The sequence below is a fragment of the Durio zibethinus genome, chromosome 1 (assembly GCF_047325235.1).
Source record: "Durio zibethinus cultivar Kanyao isolate XHJ-2024 chromosome 1, ASM4732523v1, whole genome shotgun sequence".
NCBI classification, from domain to species: Eukaryota; Viridiplantae; Streptophyta; class Magnoliopsida; order Malvales; family Malvaceae; genus Durio; species Durio zibethinus.
In genome coordinates, this window is record NC_143162.1 from 13,557,501 (window position 1) to 13,575,000 (window position 17,500).

At 48.9% G+C, this 17,500-nt stretch overlaps 2 pseudogenes; both read left to right on the forward strand.

Moving 5' to 3' along the window:
- The first annotated feature begins 3,292 nt into the window (after positions 1-3,292).
- Positions 3,293-5,105, forward strand: LOC149520400 (18S ribosomal RNA; annotated as a pseudogene).
- A 10,377-nt stretch (positions 5,106-15,482) lies between these two features.
- Positions 15,483-17,240, forward strand: LOC149520401 (18S ribosomal RNA; annotated as a pseudogene).
- The last annotated feature ends 260 nt before the right edge of the window (positions 17,241-17,500 follow it).

The window sequence follows — 17,500 nt, forward strand, 5'->3', positions numbered from 1 at the left end:
ACCCCGGGGCCAGTCCCGGCTTACTTACTGACCATGACACATGCACATGCCTCGACCACTATCGAGACATGTTGGTCCTTGGTCTCAGTACATGCTTTGACGACCATCGGCACATGCTGGACCTTGGTGTGGGTAGGTCCCTCGAACAACATCGATCTATGTTGGGTCGTGCACCAAGCGACCGCACCTGGGCTCGAGCCGTGCACCCTGCACACCACGATCGGGCAGTAGGTGGGTTCAGAGATATCTTCATGTTTCTACAGTGCCAAAGCCATTTTTGTGGTCCATCAATTCATATGAGTGCTCCCCAACACCCGTGCACCACGCGCGGGTGTCCTGAGCCCAGGCCAAGCACCAATGATCGCCACGACCGGGTGGTAGGTGGGTTCATGCACATCTTCATATTTTTGCCATGCCAATGCTATTTTTATGGCCTGTGAATTCATGTGAGCACTCTTCAGTGCCCATACACCACGCGTGGGTGTCTTGAGCCCGGGTCGAGCACCATGCGCGCCATGATCGGGTGGTAGGTGGGTTTAGGTACATCTTCATATTTCTACCATGCCAATGCCATTTTCATGGCTTGTAAATTCATACAATGGTCCCCTAAGCCTTCATGAGAAGTTTCATGGCAAGATGACTTGTTTTTTATTTTTCATGATTTTTGAAAGTTTTTACGGTTTAAGATTTTTTAAACTTTTTTTAGAAGGATTTTTGGCCCCAAATTTGGTAGATATGATCTTTGTACTTTTTTTCCATGCATAAAAAATTTAGCTAAAAACTCAAAGTGTAGAAGATTTTGTGGCCATTTGAAAAAAGTGTCCCTATTTCAGACACTTGAATGGTTACTGGCAGCAAACCTGTAAAATCTCATATGCTCTTTAAGGGGGTGTGAGTTGTCAAGGTTTGTTGAGGGATATGGGTCCAATATAAGGGCCAAGTACAAGCACCCATTGCACATCATGCATGCACACCCCCTGGACCCTCAATCACCAGAACCCCCAATGCCGTCGATCAGGTTCTCCGACGATGGTGCCTCAGGCAAAAAAATATGACACCAGCACATGCTCGAGCCCAGCATGTGCACTGTGGCTCAAAATCAAACTTCGACCAAGGCCTCAACCATCAACGGCACATGATGGCACATGGTGATGGCACATGCATCGACCATCATCGGCACAGGTTGCCCTTTGGTATAAGCACTTGCCTCGACCCCCATTGACATAAGGTGGCCCTTGGAACAGGCACTTGCCTTGACCACTATTGACACATGCATGCCTCGATGTGCATCAACAGAAGATGGCCCTCGGTGCGGGCGGTTGCCTCGAGCACCATCAACACGTGTTGGGCCTTGGTGTGGGCACTTGCCTCGACCACCATCATCACAAGCTGGCCATTCGTACGGGTACTTACCTAGACCACCATTGGCACGTGCCATGCCTTGATCAGCATCGATAGAAGATGGTCCCTGGTATGTGGAGTTGCCTCGAACACTATCGACACATGCTGGGCCTTGGTACGGGCGATTGCCTCGAGCACTATCGGCACAAGCTGGCCCTTGGTGCGGGCACTTCCCTCAACCACCATTGGTAGAGGATGGCCCCTGGTGTAGGCGGTTGCATCGAACACCATCAGCACATGCTGGGCCTTGGTGAGTGCGGTTGCCTCGAACACCATCGGCACATGCTGGGCTTAGGTGCAGGCACATGCTTCGACCACCATCGGCACAAGCAAGCCCTTGGTGTGGGCACTTGCCTCGATCTTCGTCAGCACGTGCCATGCCTCGATTAGCATCGATAGAGGATGGGCCCTGGTGTGGGCTATTGCCTCGAACTCCATCGGTACATGCTAGGCCTTGGTGCAGGCAAATGCCTTGACCACCATCGGTGCATGCATGCCTCAATCAGCATGTACACAAGCTGGAATCGATGAGGGCACCTACCTCGATTAGCATAGGCAAAAGATGGCCCTTGGTGTGGGCAGTCGCATTAAACACCATCGAAACGCGCTGGCCCTTGGTGTGGGCACATTCCTTGACCATCATCGGCACTTGCTCATCCTTGGTGTGGGATATGCCTGTTTAGAAAAAGTTTCCCTGTTTTAGACACTTTAAGGTCTACTGATAGCATATCTGTAAAATCTCTAATGCTCTTTAGGGGGTGATGGTCCGGCACCCCTTCTCCTCCCACGGGGGGAGTAGGTGTGCATGATGGGCCTCCCATTGCGTACACCCAAGGCAACGTCCCTCGAGTGAAATATAGGGGGTACATGCCTTCCGACCATTTTATTTCGATGATTGGTTACTCCGGTGACCAACAGTCACCCATGGCCTTGACTGGTTGGCATGTATGTGAAAAAAAAGAGCCGAGCTCGAGCCTGTGCATGCAGTGGATTCTACCCTAGACCCCAGACCAAGTCCTTGAATCGGGCAATGGCTCCCTGGGGTGGTGTGAATAAAAGCTGTGATTACAGGCTTGGCTCAGCCAAGTCTTTTGGTATTTGATGATCTCGCGGTCCCTTCTCGTCAACCACAAAAATGCCTTGATGAGGCCGTGCACGCAGTCGATGCTACCCAAGGCCCTAAGAACAAGTTCTTGAATCAGGTAACATCCCCCTAAGGTGGTGTCACGTGCGGTCTCAGCCAGGCCAAGCATTGGCGGTATCTCACTGTTATTGCCTACCGGATGGTAGGGGCAGACTCGTGGCCCTTGGTTGTGTTTTTCTCATGCCAAGCGACTGTGACGTGGCCTCGCTTGTCATTTCTTCCATTTGCTCGTCGAGTAATTGATCGGGTGGGTTGTGGATCGACGCTTGTAGATGATGCCACTTGTACGTAATGGGCATATGAGTGGTACTATGGTTGTGCGTGTTGTAGGCTCCGTGCTCGATGCATCAAACTATCGACCCATCATCCTCTTCAATCTACCCCCATACGATCATCATACCCCGGAGGTGTGATCGGGATCCTGTGCTACATACCCGAATCGATGGAAATCGAATGTCTCGCCATCCCTCATCCGTCTCGTGTCCTGAGGGGCTATGGGTCGAATGTCAATCGTGGTCGGTGTCCTAAGCGTGCCACCTAATCCTTCGTGGCCTCATTGGTGCACCGATGTTGATCGTGCTCTCGGATGCAAAACATTTAGCGGGCGTGGGCTCTCGACCCCCGTTCATCCGATGCTATGCATTTCACATGCTTGACACGCATAACGCTTGCACTTTGTGTTGGGCTCTTTCTGCCATTCGATCAATACGTCGAGGCCCATGCGGTGCCAATGTCTCAAAAGAATGCTACCTGGTTGATCCTGCTAGTAGTCATATGCTTGTCTCAAAGATTAAGCCATGCATGTGTAAGTATGAACTAATTCAGACTGTGAAACTATGAATAGCTCATTAAATCAGTTATAATTTGTTTGATGGTATCTACTACTCGGATAATCGTAGTAATTCTAGAGCTAATACGTGCAACAAACCCTGACTTCTAGAAGGGATGCATTTATTAGATAAATGGTCGACGCGGGCTATGCCCGTTGCTCTGATGATTCATGATAACTCGATGGATCGCACGACCTTTGTGCCGGTGACGCATAATTCAAAATTTTACCCTATCAACTTTTGATGGTAGGATAGTGGCCTACTATGGTGGTGACGGGTGACAGGTGATGCAGAATTAGGGTTCGATTCCGGAGAGGGAGCCTAAGAAACGGCTACCACATCCAAGGAAGGCAGTAGGCGCACAAATTACCCAAACCTGACACGGAGAGGTAGTGACAATAAATAACAATACCGAGCTCTATGAGTCTGGTAATTGGAATGAGTACAATCTAAATCCCTTAACGAGGATCCATTAGAGGGCAAGTCTGGTGCCAGCAGCAGCAGTAATTCCAGCTCCAATAGCATATATTTAAGTTGTTACAGTTAAAAAGCTCGTAGTTGGAACTAGGGTTTGGTCGTCCGATCTGCCTCACGGTGAGCACCAATCTACTTGTCCCTACTATCGGTGATGTGCTCCTGGACTTAATTGCCTGGGTCATTCCTCTGACGCTATTACTTTGAAGAAATTAAAGTGCTCAAAGCAAGCCTACGCTTGTATATAATAGTATAGGATAACATCATAAGATTTCAATCCTCTTGTATTGGTCTTCGGATTGGAGTAATGATTAACAGGGACAGTCAAGGGCATTCGTATTTCATAGCCAGAGGTGAAATTCTTGGATTTATGAAAGACGAACAACTACGAAAGCATTTACCAAGGATGTTTTCATTAATCAGGAGTGAAACTTGAGGGTTCAAAGACGATCAGATACCGTCTTAGTCTCAACCATAAACGATGCCGACCAGGGATCGACGGATGGTACTTTTTGGACTCTGTGGGCACCTTATAAGAAATCAAAGTCTTTGGGTTTCGGGGGGAGATAGTCGTAAGGGTAAAACTTAAAGGAATTGATGGAAGGGCACCACCAGGAGTGGAGCCTTCAGCTTAATTTGACTCACCATGGGGAAACTTACCAGGTCCAGACATAGTAAGGATTGACAGATTGAGAGCTCTTTCTTGATTCTATGGGTGGTGGTGCATGGCCTTTCTTAGTTGGTGGAGCAATTTGTCTGGTTAATTCTGTTAACGAACGAGACCTTAGCCTGCTAACTAGCTATGTGGAGGTGATCCTTCGTGGCTAGCTTCTTAGAGGGACTATGGCCGCTTAGGCCAAGGAAGTTTGAGGCAATAATAGATCTGTGATGCCCTTAGATGTTCTGGGCCACACGCGCGCTACACTGATGTATTCAATGAGTCTATAGCCTTGGCCGACAGGCCTGGGTAATCTTTGAAATTTCATCGTGATGGGGATAGATCATTGCAATTATTGGTCTTCAATGAGGAATTCCTAGTAAGCGTGAGTTATCAGCTCACGTTGACTACGTCCTTACCCTTTGTACATACCACCCGTCCCTTCTACTGATTGAATGGTCCGGTGAAGTGTTCGGATCGCGGTGACATGGATAGTTCATCACCCGTGACATCGCGAGAAGTCCACTAAACCTTGTCATTTTAAGGAAGGAGAAGTCGTAACAAGGTTTTTGTAGGTGAACCTGCGGAAGGATCATTGTCGGAACCCCACTCGACGGATGACCCACGGACGCATTAATGAAACACCGAAGGGTTGAGGGTCCTCCCGTGCCCCGAGCCCCTTTCGGCCACAGGCGGGCACGACGATTGCTTCATGCCCCCTATTGGGCTGGTGAAACGATTGATGTCATCTCGCTAGCTATCGAACAGTGAACCCCTGGTGCGAATTGCGCTAAAGAATCAAAATGAAAACAGAGTGCGTGCACCGTTACCATCCCGTTCGCGGTGCATGCGTGGGATTGTTCACCAAGTGTTGGATTGTTCACCCACCAATAGGGAACGTGAGCTGGGTTTAGACCATCATGAGACAAGTTAGTTTTACCCTACTGATGGCGGTGTCGCGATAGTAATTCAACCTAGTACGAGAGGAACCGTTGATTTGGACAATTGGTCATCACGCTTGGTTGAAAAGCCAGTGGCGCGAAGCTACCGTGCGTTGGATTATGACTGAATGCCTCTAAATCATAATTCAAGCTAGAGGTAAGGCGTGCACCCACTGCTCGATTGCCTAAGTCAAACTACAAACTTCGTGTGGCTGGGAATGAACTCTGTATGCTGAAGTCAACCTATGAAACAAGCATGCAGGCACTAAGCTGGCCAGAGAGGCAGAATACACAAGCTGAGGATCGATCGGGTCCCCTTCTATGTGCTACAGATCTTACAGGCTTTCTATATGGTTATGGTTTGGCCCCACTCCTCGGGACCACCTGGATGCGGTGCGGGCATGTTGTGGGCCTGGTCTCAATGTCACGGATAGGTCAAACTTTTGGGCAGACGGTCTAGACAGCAATAGCTATGACTATTGCTAGAACCCCCGCCTCTGCGTACGGTGCTCGAGCCTTGGCTGCTGGGGTACAGGCCTCAACTTTTGGTGTACATGCCCAAGGTACGACACTAGCACTTGGTGCAGGCTGCTACCTCGGACACCCCTGGTCTGACTGCATGGCCACACCTCGATCATCAGTGCCCGTGCGTCGGTCTGACTGCGTGCCATGCACCGTTGACCAACACCTACACCTGGGCCTGGCTCAATTCTGTCGAACCAAACACCGTGTCTGAGCCCCCGGAGTCCTGATCACTACCCTCACCACTGTCCCGATCCAGTTCCCCATGACCTGTACCTTGAGTAGGCCTCAAGGCCTGGTCCCCCGGGCTATCGGACCCTATCCCACTATAACCTTGGGGCCAGTCCCGGCTTGCTTGCTAACTGTGACACATTCACATGCCTCGACCACCATCGAGACTTATTGGCCCTTGGTCTCAGCACATGCTTTGACCGCCATCGATGCAACTAGACCTTCGTGCGGGCAGATCCCTTGAACAGCATCAACCCGTGCTGGGTAACGCACCAAGCAGTCGCACCTGGGCTTGGGCCATGCACCCTGCGCACCACGATTGGAGAGTAGGTGGGTTCAAGGATATCTTCATGTTTCTGCAGTGCCAAAGCCATTTTTGTGGTCCATAAATTCATATGAGCACTCCCCAATGCCCGCCAACCACACGTGGGTGTCCTGAGCTCGGGCCGAGCGCCAATGATCACCACGAACGGGTGGTAGGTGGGTTCAGGCACATCTTCATATTTCTACCATGCCAATGCCATTTTTATGGCCTGTGAATTCATATAAGCACTTCCTAGCGCCCACACACCACGCGCGACTGTCCTGAGCCCGGGTCGAGCACCATGCGTGCCATGATCAGGTGGTAGGTGAGTTTAGGCACATCTTCATATTTCTGCCGTGCCAATGCCATTTTTATGGCTTGTTCATACAATGGTCCCCTAAGCCTTCATGTGAAGTTTCATGGCAAGATGACTCGTTTTCTATTTTTCATGATTTTTTAAATTTTTTACGATTTGGGATTTTTTTAAATTTTTTTAAAAGGAGTTTTGGCCCCAAATTTGGTAGATCTGATCCTTGTATTTTTTTTTGCCATGCACAAAAAAATTCAACTAAAAACTCGAAGTGTAGAAGATTTTGTGGCCATTTGAAAAAAGTGTCCCCATTTCAGACACTTGAATGGTTATTAGCAGCAAATCTGTAAAATCTCATATGCTCTTTAAGGGGGTGTGAGTTTTCAAGGTTTGTTAAGGGATAGGGGGCCAATATAAGGGCCAAGTACAAGCACCCATCGCACATCATGTGCGCACACCCCACGGACCCTCAATCGTCGAGCCCCCAATGTCGTCGATCAGGTTCTCCAGTGATGTTGCCCCGGGTAACAAAAATGCAACACCAGCACATGCCCGAGCCCAGCATGTGCATCGTGGCTCAAAATCAAACTTTGACCAAGGCCTCGACCATCAACGACACATGATGGTGCATGGTGATGGCACATGCATCGACCATCATCGGCACAAGCTACCCTTTGGTATGGGCACTTGCCTCGACCACCATCAACACATGCATGCCTCGAAAAGCATCGGCAGAAGATGGGCCTTGGTGCGGGCGGTTGCCTCGAGCACCATCGACACGTGTTACGCCTTGGTGTGGGCACATGCCTTGGCCACCATCATCATAAGCTGGCCATTGATACGGTCACTTGCTTGGACCACCATCAGCATGCACCATACCTTGATCAGCATTGGCAGAAGATGGTCCCCGGTGCATGTGGTTGCCTCGAACACCATCGGCATATGCTGGGCCTTGGTCCGGGCGATTGCCTCGAGCACCATCGGTACAAGCCGGCCCTTGGTACAGGTGTCACACCCTGGGTAGTTACGTCAGGCACATCAAGAGCACCAACACGTGAGCCAGAGGTTGAGGCTCGCACACCAAGTGTGCTGGTGGGTATCTGCATGCAAGGCTTAGAAGAAGAGGCCAGAACACTGGCCCAGCTTACAGGCCAACCTGTGAGGCCAAAGCCTAGCATGCAGGCTGTCTGCACCACATCTAGAGGGGCCCAAGGTGCTAGACACCCAAGTGAAGCTTCTGAAAGCTCGTAGGATGAGCAGGAACCTCTAGGCAAATTTGGTTGACCTTAGAAATTAGGAGTTAGAATCCTGATTGATTGTAATCTTTGTAATCCCTTGATTTTAGCCTTTATTCTAGGGATATTGCCATTAAGTGTAGCTGGAGCCTCAACTATAAATAGAGGGCTACTCTACCGTCATTTGTACACCATCAAACACTTCTGTTTCAGTGAATACACAGCATATTCCATCATTCTGCCTTGTTATCCTGTTTCTCTTTAACTTGCATAATCAGCCCTTCCCATTGTTATAGTGCCCACATGCTTGTGTTTTAGGCTGACTTAGGCATAAAGGAGGAGATTCCAAGCTTAAGGTCACACGGATTCTGAGTCTAAGGTCAGAGCCCATGATAATTGGTATCAGAGCGGGTTCGATTTTGCGTGTTTGTGTTGTGTAGGTTAGATCGTGATTGAGGTGATGGCATCCTAAAGCGATGTTGCAAACCAACAACCAGAGGCCCAGGAACAAAGGCGTGGAAGAGGCAGGAAAGCTAGTTTAAGAGATTTCTGGTCTACCATGGACGGTAGGCTGGCCAAGGTGGAGGTGACAATGGGCGACATGGGCGAGAAGCTTAAGGAAGTGGAGACTCACATTGCATCGCTAGACTCCATGGGGGAGGAGATCCAAGGTGAGCTGTAAGCTGCTCTCAACAAGGCATGGATGTGATCACCTAAAAGAATGAGGCCTTGGAGGTTGAAGTGCTGACATTGCATGATGGCATAGAGGCCATGCACCAACGGATGGAGGGTTTTAACAGTGAGCTCGTTACTTGCAACACTGCCATTGGGAAAGGCATGTTTGCTGGAGTGTCCAAGTCCAGATTGGATGTCTCCAAGCTTAAGGAGTTCAAGGGGACTAGGGTGGCCAAGGAAGTAGACAACTACCTATGGGGTATGGAGCAGTACTTCCAGGCCATGGGCATGCAAGACGAGGTGATAAAGGTAAGCACCGCTGTTATATATCTCCCTAATGTAGCCTTATTGTGGTGGAGGCACAGGTGTGATGATGTGAGGTGTGGGAGTGCCAAAATTGGAACCTGGGCAGAGTTTCAAAAAGGGTTCAGAGAGTAATTTTACCCGGAGTATGTCGATGATGAGGCACGGGCAAAGTTATGCAGGTTGAGCCAGCAAGGGGACATAAGGGAGTATGTCCAGAAATTTTTTGAACTGATGGTACAGATCTTGGATCTAGGTGAAAAGGATGCCTTATTTGCTTTCATGGATGGGCTGAAGCCGTGGGTGAAGCATGAGCTACAACGGAGGGGAGTTCATGACTTGGCTAAAGCCATGACTACTGCTGAGGCCTTGATAAAGTTCAAGCCTTTGAACAGGTTCGAGTCTTCCAAGCCCAAGGGTAAAGGCAGGGATGATAGGGATCGAAAAAAGTAGTCCAAGGGAAAGGATCGTGATTGAGAGTCCAAGGAAGGGGATCGAGACTGTTCAACCAAGGATGTCGAGAGGAAGCCACCAGCAGGCAAGTGGAAAGCAAAGGGGGACCGAGAGCTACTAGCATGCTACCTATGTGGAGGGAGCCATATAGCATGCAATTACCCGTAAAAGGGTAAGCTGGCTGCTGTAGACAAAGAGTCTGACGAGGAGCCAGAGATAAAAGCAGCAAAGCTTGGGTCATTAGTGCTCAATACTGTCCAGAGTAAGGGGATCCGCAAGCCAAAGGGCTTGATGTTTACGGATCTGATGGTTGCGGGTTAGAAGGTGAGTGCACTGATGGACACAGGTGCCTCACATCTTTTTATTTCAGGTGATGGAGCCTAAAAGCTCAGACTAAAGGTGTAGAAAGGGACTGGTACCATTAAAACGATGAACTCCAAGGAAGTTTCAGCCATTGGAGTAGCACAGGAAGTGGAGTTGTAGCTTAGAGACTGGAAAGGCAAGGAGACCATAGAGGTAATACCCCTTGATGACTATGAGTTTGTGATTGGGTTGGATTTCCTTGTTCGGATTAACGCCCTTCTTATGCCTTTTGCCGATTGTGTTTGCATCTTAGATGCACGGTGCCAATGCCTAGTACCATTAAGGATAGGGTCTGGAGTTGGGTCACGGGTGGTGTCGGCCATCCATTTTGGCAAGGCAATAAGCAAATAAGAAGACACCTTCTTGGCAGCCCTGAAGTATGAAGAACCAAAGGAGAAAGAGACCGAGTCACCTTGGGAGGTACTAAAGGTACTGAAGACCTTTAGTGATGTGATGCCCATAAAGCTACGTAGCCAACTACCACCTAAGAGAGAGGTGGACCACAAGATCAAGCTGGTGTCTGAGGCCAAGCCACTAGCTAGAGCCCCTTACCGAATGTCCTCACCAGAGTTGGAAGAGTTAAGGAAGCAGTTCAAAGAGTTAGTTGATGCTGGCTTCATCAGGCCATCGAAGGCACCATATGGTGCACCGGTTCTATTCTAGTGCAAGCATGATGGGTCGTTGTGGCTGTGCATAGACTACCAGGCTTTAAACAAGCTGACCATTAAGAACAAGTACCCTATCCCACTCATTGCAAACTTGTTCGACCAACTTGGGAATGAGAGGTGGTTCACCGAGCTAGATTTGAGGTCGGGCTACTACCAAGTCAGGATCGCAGAGGGAGATGAGCCAAAGATAGCATGTGTCACTCAGTATGGTTCGTATGAGTTCTTGGTGATGCCTTTCAGACTCACGAATGCCCCAGCAACATTCTGCACCCTTATGAACAAGGTACTTCAGTCGTTCCTTGATCGATTTGTTGTGGTTTATTTGGATGACATTGTGATCTACAGCTAGACTTTAGGAGAGCATGTAGACCACTTGAGACAGGTGTTCGAGGTGTTGCGGGTGCACAAGCTATTTGTTAAGAGGGCGAAGTGCTCGTTTACCCAGTAGGAGATCCCATTCCTAGGCCACATAGTGCGAAGTGGTAGGATATGCATGGATGAAGGCAAGGTACACGCCATCCTGGAGTGGGAATCGCCAGTGAAGGTCACTGAGTTGAGATCATTCCTTAGGCTGGTTAACTACTATAGGCATTTCATCAAAGGTCATTCAGCAATAGCCATGCCATTGACTGACTTGCTCAAGAAAGGGAGAGCATGGGAGTGAAGTGCATAGTGCCAGGAAGCCTTTGACAGATTGAAGCAGGCTATGACCAAGGAGCCAGTCTTGGCCTTGCCAGACCATGCCAAGCCATATAAGGTGCATATGGATGCATTAGACTTTGCCTTAGGGGGTATGTTGATGTAGGAGGGACATCCAATTGCGTTCAAGAGTAGGAAGCTAAATGAGACTGAACGTAAGTACATAGTCCAAGAGAAGGAGATGACTGCAGTGGTGCACTGCTTGCACACTTGGTGCCATTACCTATTGGGGTCAAGGTTTGTGGTTAGGATGGACAATGTAGCCACTAGCTACTTCCAGACACAGAAGAAGCTGTCCCCCAAGCAGGCAAGATGGTAAGATTTTCTTACAAAATTTGACTTTTAGATGGAGTACATGTCGAGGTGAGGCAAACCTAGTGGCAGACGCCCTGAGAAGGAAGGCTAACCTTACTGCCATTAGCCAACTAGAGGGGTCACTGGTGTTGCACATCAAAGAGGGACTTACGCATGATGTTACAGCCAAGGCTCTTATGGAGTACGCCCAGCAAGGTAAAACTAGGCGGTTTTAGGTGCAAGATGGTTTGTTGTACACCAGGGGTAGTAGACTGTTTGTGCTGCAGCACGGGAAGCTCAGCAAGGAAGTTTTGCAAGAGTGCCATGATTCAAGGTGGGTTGGACACCTACGAGTGAGCTGCACCTTAGCGCTGATCAAGGACTGGTACTACTAGCCGTACATAAAGGACAATGTGGAGGCCTATGTGAAGACTTGTCTTGTGTGCCAACAGGAAAAGAAGGAGCTCCAGAAACCAGGCAATCTCTTAGAGCCATTGCCAGTGCCAAAGCGACCATGGGAGAGTGTTTCTCTGGACTTTGTAGTCGATCTACACAAAATAGAAGGGTTTGGAAGCATCATGGTAGTGGTGGATAGGTTTTCCAAGTATGGAATCTTCATTCCAGCAACCAAGGAGTGCCCAGTAGAGGAGGCAGTTTGATTGTTCTTGAAGAATATTTTTAAGTACTGGGGAGTGCCGAAGACCATTATTAGTGATCAGGACAGGCGGTTCACGGGTAGGTTTTGGACTGAGTTGTTCAAGCTGTTAGGGTTAGACTTGAACTTTTCCACTAGCATGCATCCGTAGACCGATGGGTAGACAGAACGTGTGAATAGACTATTAGAGGTCTACCTTAGGCACTATGTGAGTGCCACACAAAGGGACTGGCCAAAGCTGCTAGATGTTGCACAGTTTTCCTACAACTTGTAAAGGAGCGAGGTAATGAACCAGAGCCCATTTGAGGTTGTGACAGGGCAACAACCACTAACACTCGGTTCGATTGCTGCAAGTTATATAGGGCTAAATCCAGCAGCATATAAGTTTGCCAAGGCATGGCAGGAGAAAATTGACTTGGCCAGAGTCTGTCTACATAAGGCAGCAAAGAGGTCAAAGAAGTGGGCAGACCAGAATAGGTGGGACGTGTAGTTCCAGGTTGGAGACTTGGTGTTGGTGAAGCTGCATCCCATTGTGTGCCACAGGAGGCTGCACAAAGGCCTAGTTTGAAGGTATGAGGGACCTTTCCAAGTAGTCAAAAGGGTAGGCAAGGTTGCCTATAAGCTAGATATGCCACCCAAGCTGAGGGTACACCCGGTGTTCCATGTAAGCATGCTCAAGTCGCACCATGAGGATGAGGGAGATCCAAGACGGGCAGAGTCAAAGCGTGCCCCATTGGGAGCAAGGGCCTCATATGAGAAGGAGGTCCACAGCATCATAGCAGACTGAGAGGTGAGATGGAAGAACTATCAACCAAGATAAGAGTACTTGGTGCACTGGAAGGAACTTCTAGATAGTGAGGTGAGCTAGGAACCAGCAGAGGACTTATGGCAGTTTGGGGACCAGATCAGGTGGTAACATTCAGAGGATGCAAGGAGGGCATTACACGGGCAGGTGACGAAGAATGTCACACCCTGGGGGGTGCGCCAGGCACATCAGGTGCACAAGCACGTGAGCCAGAGGTTAAGACCTACACACCAGGTGCGTTGATGGGTCTTTGCACGCAAGGTCAAGGAGATTAGGCCAGAATGCCCACCCAGCTTGCAGGCCAACCTGTGAGGCCAAGGCCTGGCATGCAGGCTACTCGCACCACATTTAGAGGGGCCCAAGGTGCTAAATACACAAGTGAAGGTTCTAGAAGCTTGCAGGATCAGGAGGAGCCTCTTGGCAAATTTAGTTGACCCTAGAAATCAAGAGTTAGAATCCTGAATGATTGTAATCTTTGTAATCCCTTGATTTTAGCCTTTATTATAGGGATATTGCCATTAAGTGTAGCTGGAGCCTTAACTATAAATAGAGGGCTACTCCACCCTCATTTGTACACCATCAAACACTTCTGTTTTAATGAATACACAGTATATTCCAGCATTCTGGCTTATTATCCTGTTTCTCTTTCACTTGCGTAATCAGCCCTTCCCATTGCTCTAGTGCCCACAGGCTTGTGTTTTTTGCTGACTTAGGCATAAAAAAGGAGATTCCAAGCCTAAGGCCACACGGATTCTGAGTCAAAGGTCAGAGCCCATGACACAGGCACTTGTTTCGACCTCCATTGGTAGAAGATGGCCCTTGGTGTGGGCAGTTGTGTTGAACACCATCGGCATATGCTGGGCCTTGGTACGTGCACATGCCTCGATCACCATCAGTACAAGTTGGCCCTTGGTGCGGGCACTTACCTCGATCACCATCGGCACGTGCCATGCCTCGATCACCATCAGCAGAAGATGGGCCCTGGTGTGAACGGTTGCCTCGATCATCATCGGTATGTGCTAAGCCTTGATACGGGCAGATGCCTCGACCACCATCAGTGTATGCATGCCTCAATCAGCTTGTGTACAAGCTGGAATCGATACGGGAACCTGCCTTGATCAGTATAAGTAGAAGATGGCCCTTGGTACGGGCAGTCACATCAAGCACCATCGACACACGTTGGCCCTTGGTACGGGCAGTCACATCAAGCACCATCGACACACGTTGGCCCTTGGTATGGGCAGATGCCTCGACCACCATCGACACCTGCTCACCCTTGGTGTGGGATATGCCTGTTTGGAAAAAGTATCCCCATTTTAGACACTTTAAGGTCTACTGGTAGCATATCCGTAAAATCTCTAGCATTTTTTAGGGGGTGGTGCCAGGCATGCCCTCTCCCCCCCACAGGGGGAGTAGGTGTGCGTGATGGGCTTCCCATTGCCTACACCCAAGGTAATGTCCCTCGAGTGAAATATAGGGCATACACGTCTTTCAACCATTTTGTCCGATGGTTGGTTGCTCTGGTGATCGGTAGGCACCCATGGCCTCGATCGGTTGGCGTGCATACAAAAAAAGAGAGTTAAGCTCGAGCCCGTACATGTGGCAGATGCTGTCTTAGACCCCAGACCAAGTCCCTGAATTGGGCAACAGCTCCCTGGGGTAGTGCGAGCAAAAGTTACGATTACGGGCTTGGCCCGGCCAAGTCTTTCAATGTTTGATGGTCTCACGGTCCCTTCTCATCGACCATAAAAATGCCTTGGCCTTGATGAGGCTGTGCACGCAGCCGATGCTGCCCAAGACCCTAGAACAAGTCCCTGAACATCCCCTTGGGGTGGTGTCAGCAAAGCTCGTGCGTGTGGTCTCAACCAGGCCAAGCATTGGTGGTATCATGTCGTTGTTGCCTGTCGGATGGCAGAGGTAGACTCATGGCCCTTGCTTGTGTTTTTCCCGTGCCAAGCTATTGTGGCGTGGCCTTACACGTCGTTTCCTCCACTCACTCATCGAGTAATTGATCAGGTGGGTTGGGGACCGATGCGTGTGGATGCTATCATTTGTACGCAATGGGCATATGAGTGGTGCTATGGTTGTGCATGTTGGCAGGCTCCGTGTTCGATGCATCAAACTATCGACCCATCATCCTCTTCAATCTCCCCCCATGCAGTTGTTTACCTCGGGGGTGCGATCGAGATCCTGTGCTGTATACCCGAATCGATGGAAACTGGATGTCTTACCATCCCTCATCTGTCTCGTATCCTGAGGGGCTACGAGTCGAAAGTCAATCGTGGCCGGTGTCCCAAGCGTGCCACCAAATCCTTCGTGGCCACATGGGTGCACTGGTGTTCGATCGTACTCTCGGATGCGAAATGTTTAGTGGGCATGAGCTCTCAACCCCCGTTCATCAGATGCTATGCATTTCACGTGCTCAACACGCATGATGCTTGTACTCCGTGTTGGGCTCTCTTGGCCATCTGGTCAATGCGTTGAGGCCCACACGATGCCAACGTCCCAAAAAAATGCTACCTGGTTAATCCTGCCAGTAGTCATATGCTTGTCTCAAAGATTAAGCCAAACATGTGTAAGTATGAACTATTTTAGACTGTGAAACTTCGAATGGCTCATTAAATCAGTTATAGTTTGTTTGATGGTATCTACTACTCAGATAACCGTAGTAATTTTAGAGCTAATACGTGCAACAAACCCCGACTTCTGAAAGGGATGCATTTATTAGATAAATGGTTGACACGGGCTATGCCCATTACTCTGATGATTCATGATAACTCGACAGATCGAACAACCTTTGTACCGGTGACGCATCATTCAAATTTCTACCCTATCAACTTTCGATGGTAGGATAGTGGCCTACTATGGTGGTGACGGGTGATAGAGAATTAGGGTTTAATTTCGGAGAGGGAGCTTGAAAAACAGCTACCACATCTAAGGAAGGCAGTAGGCGTGCAAATTACCCAATCCTGACATAGAGAGGTGGTGACAATAAATAACAATATCGGGCTCTATGAGTCTGGTAATTGGAATGAGTACAATCTAAATCCCTTAATGAGGATCCATTAGAGGGCAAGTCTAGTGGTAGCAGCTATGGTAATTCTAGCTCCAATAGCATATATTTAAGTTGTTGCAGTTAAAAAGCTCGTAGTTGAAACTAGGGTTGGGTCGTCTGGTCTACCTCACGGTGAGCATCAGTCTACTAGTCCCTACTGCTAGCGATGCGCTCATGGACTTAATTGCCTGGGTCATTCCTCCAACGCTATTACTTTGAAGAAATTAGAGTGTTGAAAGTGGGCCCATGCTTGTATACATTAGCATGGGATCGGAGTAGTGATTTACAAGGACAGTCAAGGGCATTCGTATTTCATAGTCAGAGGTGAAATTCTTAGATTTATGAAAGACGAACAACAGCGAAAGCATTTGCCAAGGATGTTTCCATTAATGAAAAATGAAAGTTGAGGGCTCAAAGACGATCAGATACCATCCTAGTCTCAACCATAAACAATGTCGACCAGGGATAAGTGGATGTTACTTTTAGGACTCCGTCGGCACCTTATGAGAAATCAAAGTCTTTGGGTTTTGGGAGGAGTATGGTCGTAAGGCTGAAACTTAAAGGAATTGACAGAAGGGCACCACCAGGAGTGGAGCTCATGGCTTAATTTGACTCAACACGAGAAAACTTACCAGGTCCAGACATAGTAAGATTGACAGACTGAGAGCTCTTTCTTGATTCTATGGGTGGTGGTGCATGGCCGTTCTTAGTTGGTGGAGCGATTTGTCTAGTTAGCACGAATGAGAGCTCAGCCTGCAAACTAGCTACACATAGGTGATCCGTCGTGGCTAGCTTCTTAGAGGGACTATGGCCACTTAGGCCAAGGAAGTTTAAGGCAATAACAGGTCTATGATGCCCTTAGATGTTCTAAGCCGCATGCACGCTACATTGATGTATTCAACGAGTCTATAGCCTTGGCCGACAAGCACGGGTAATCTTTGAAATTTCATCGTGATGGGGATAAATCATTGCAATTGTTAGTCTTCAACAAGGAATTCCTAGTAAGTGCTAGTCATCAACTCACATTGACTACGTCTCTGCCCTTTGTACACACCGCCTGTCGCTCCTACTGATTGAATGGTCCGGTGAATTGTACGAATCACGACGACATGGATGGTTCACCTTCCGCAATGTCACGAGAAGTCCACTGAACCTTATCATTTAGAAGAAGGAGAAGTCATAACAGGGTTTCCATAGGTGAACCTACGGAAGGATCATTGTCGAAACCATGCTCGACGAACGACCTGAGGATGCGTTAACGAAACACCAAAAAGGCGATGGTCCCTCTGTGCCTCGAGCCCCTTTCGACACCTGGCGGGCACGACGGTCGCTTCATGCCCATTATCGGGTGAGCGAAATGATCGGTGTCGTCTTGCTCACTATCGAACAATGAACCCCTGATGTGAATCACGCCAAGGAATGGAAAAGAAAATAGAACGCGCGATCCATCATCTTCTCATTCGCTGTGCATGCACAGGCA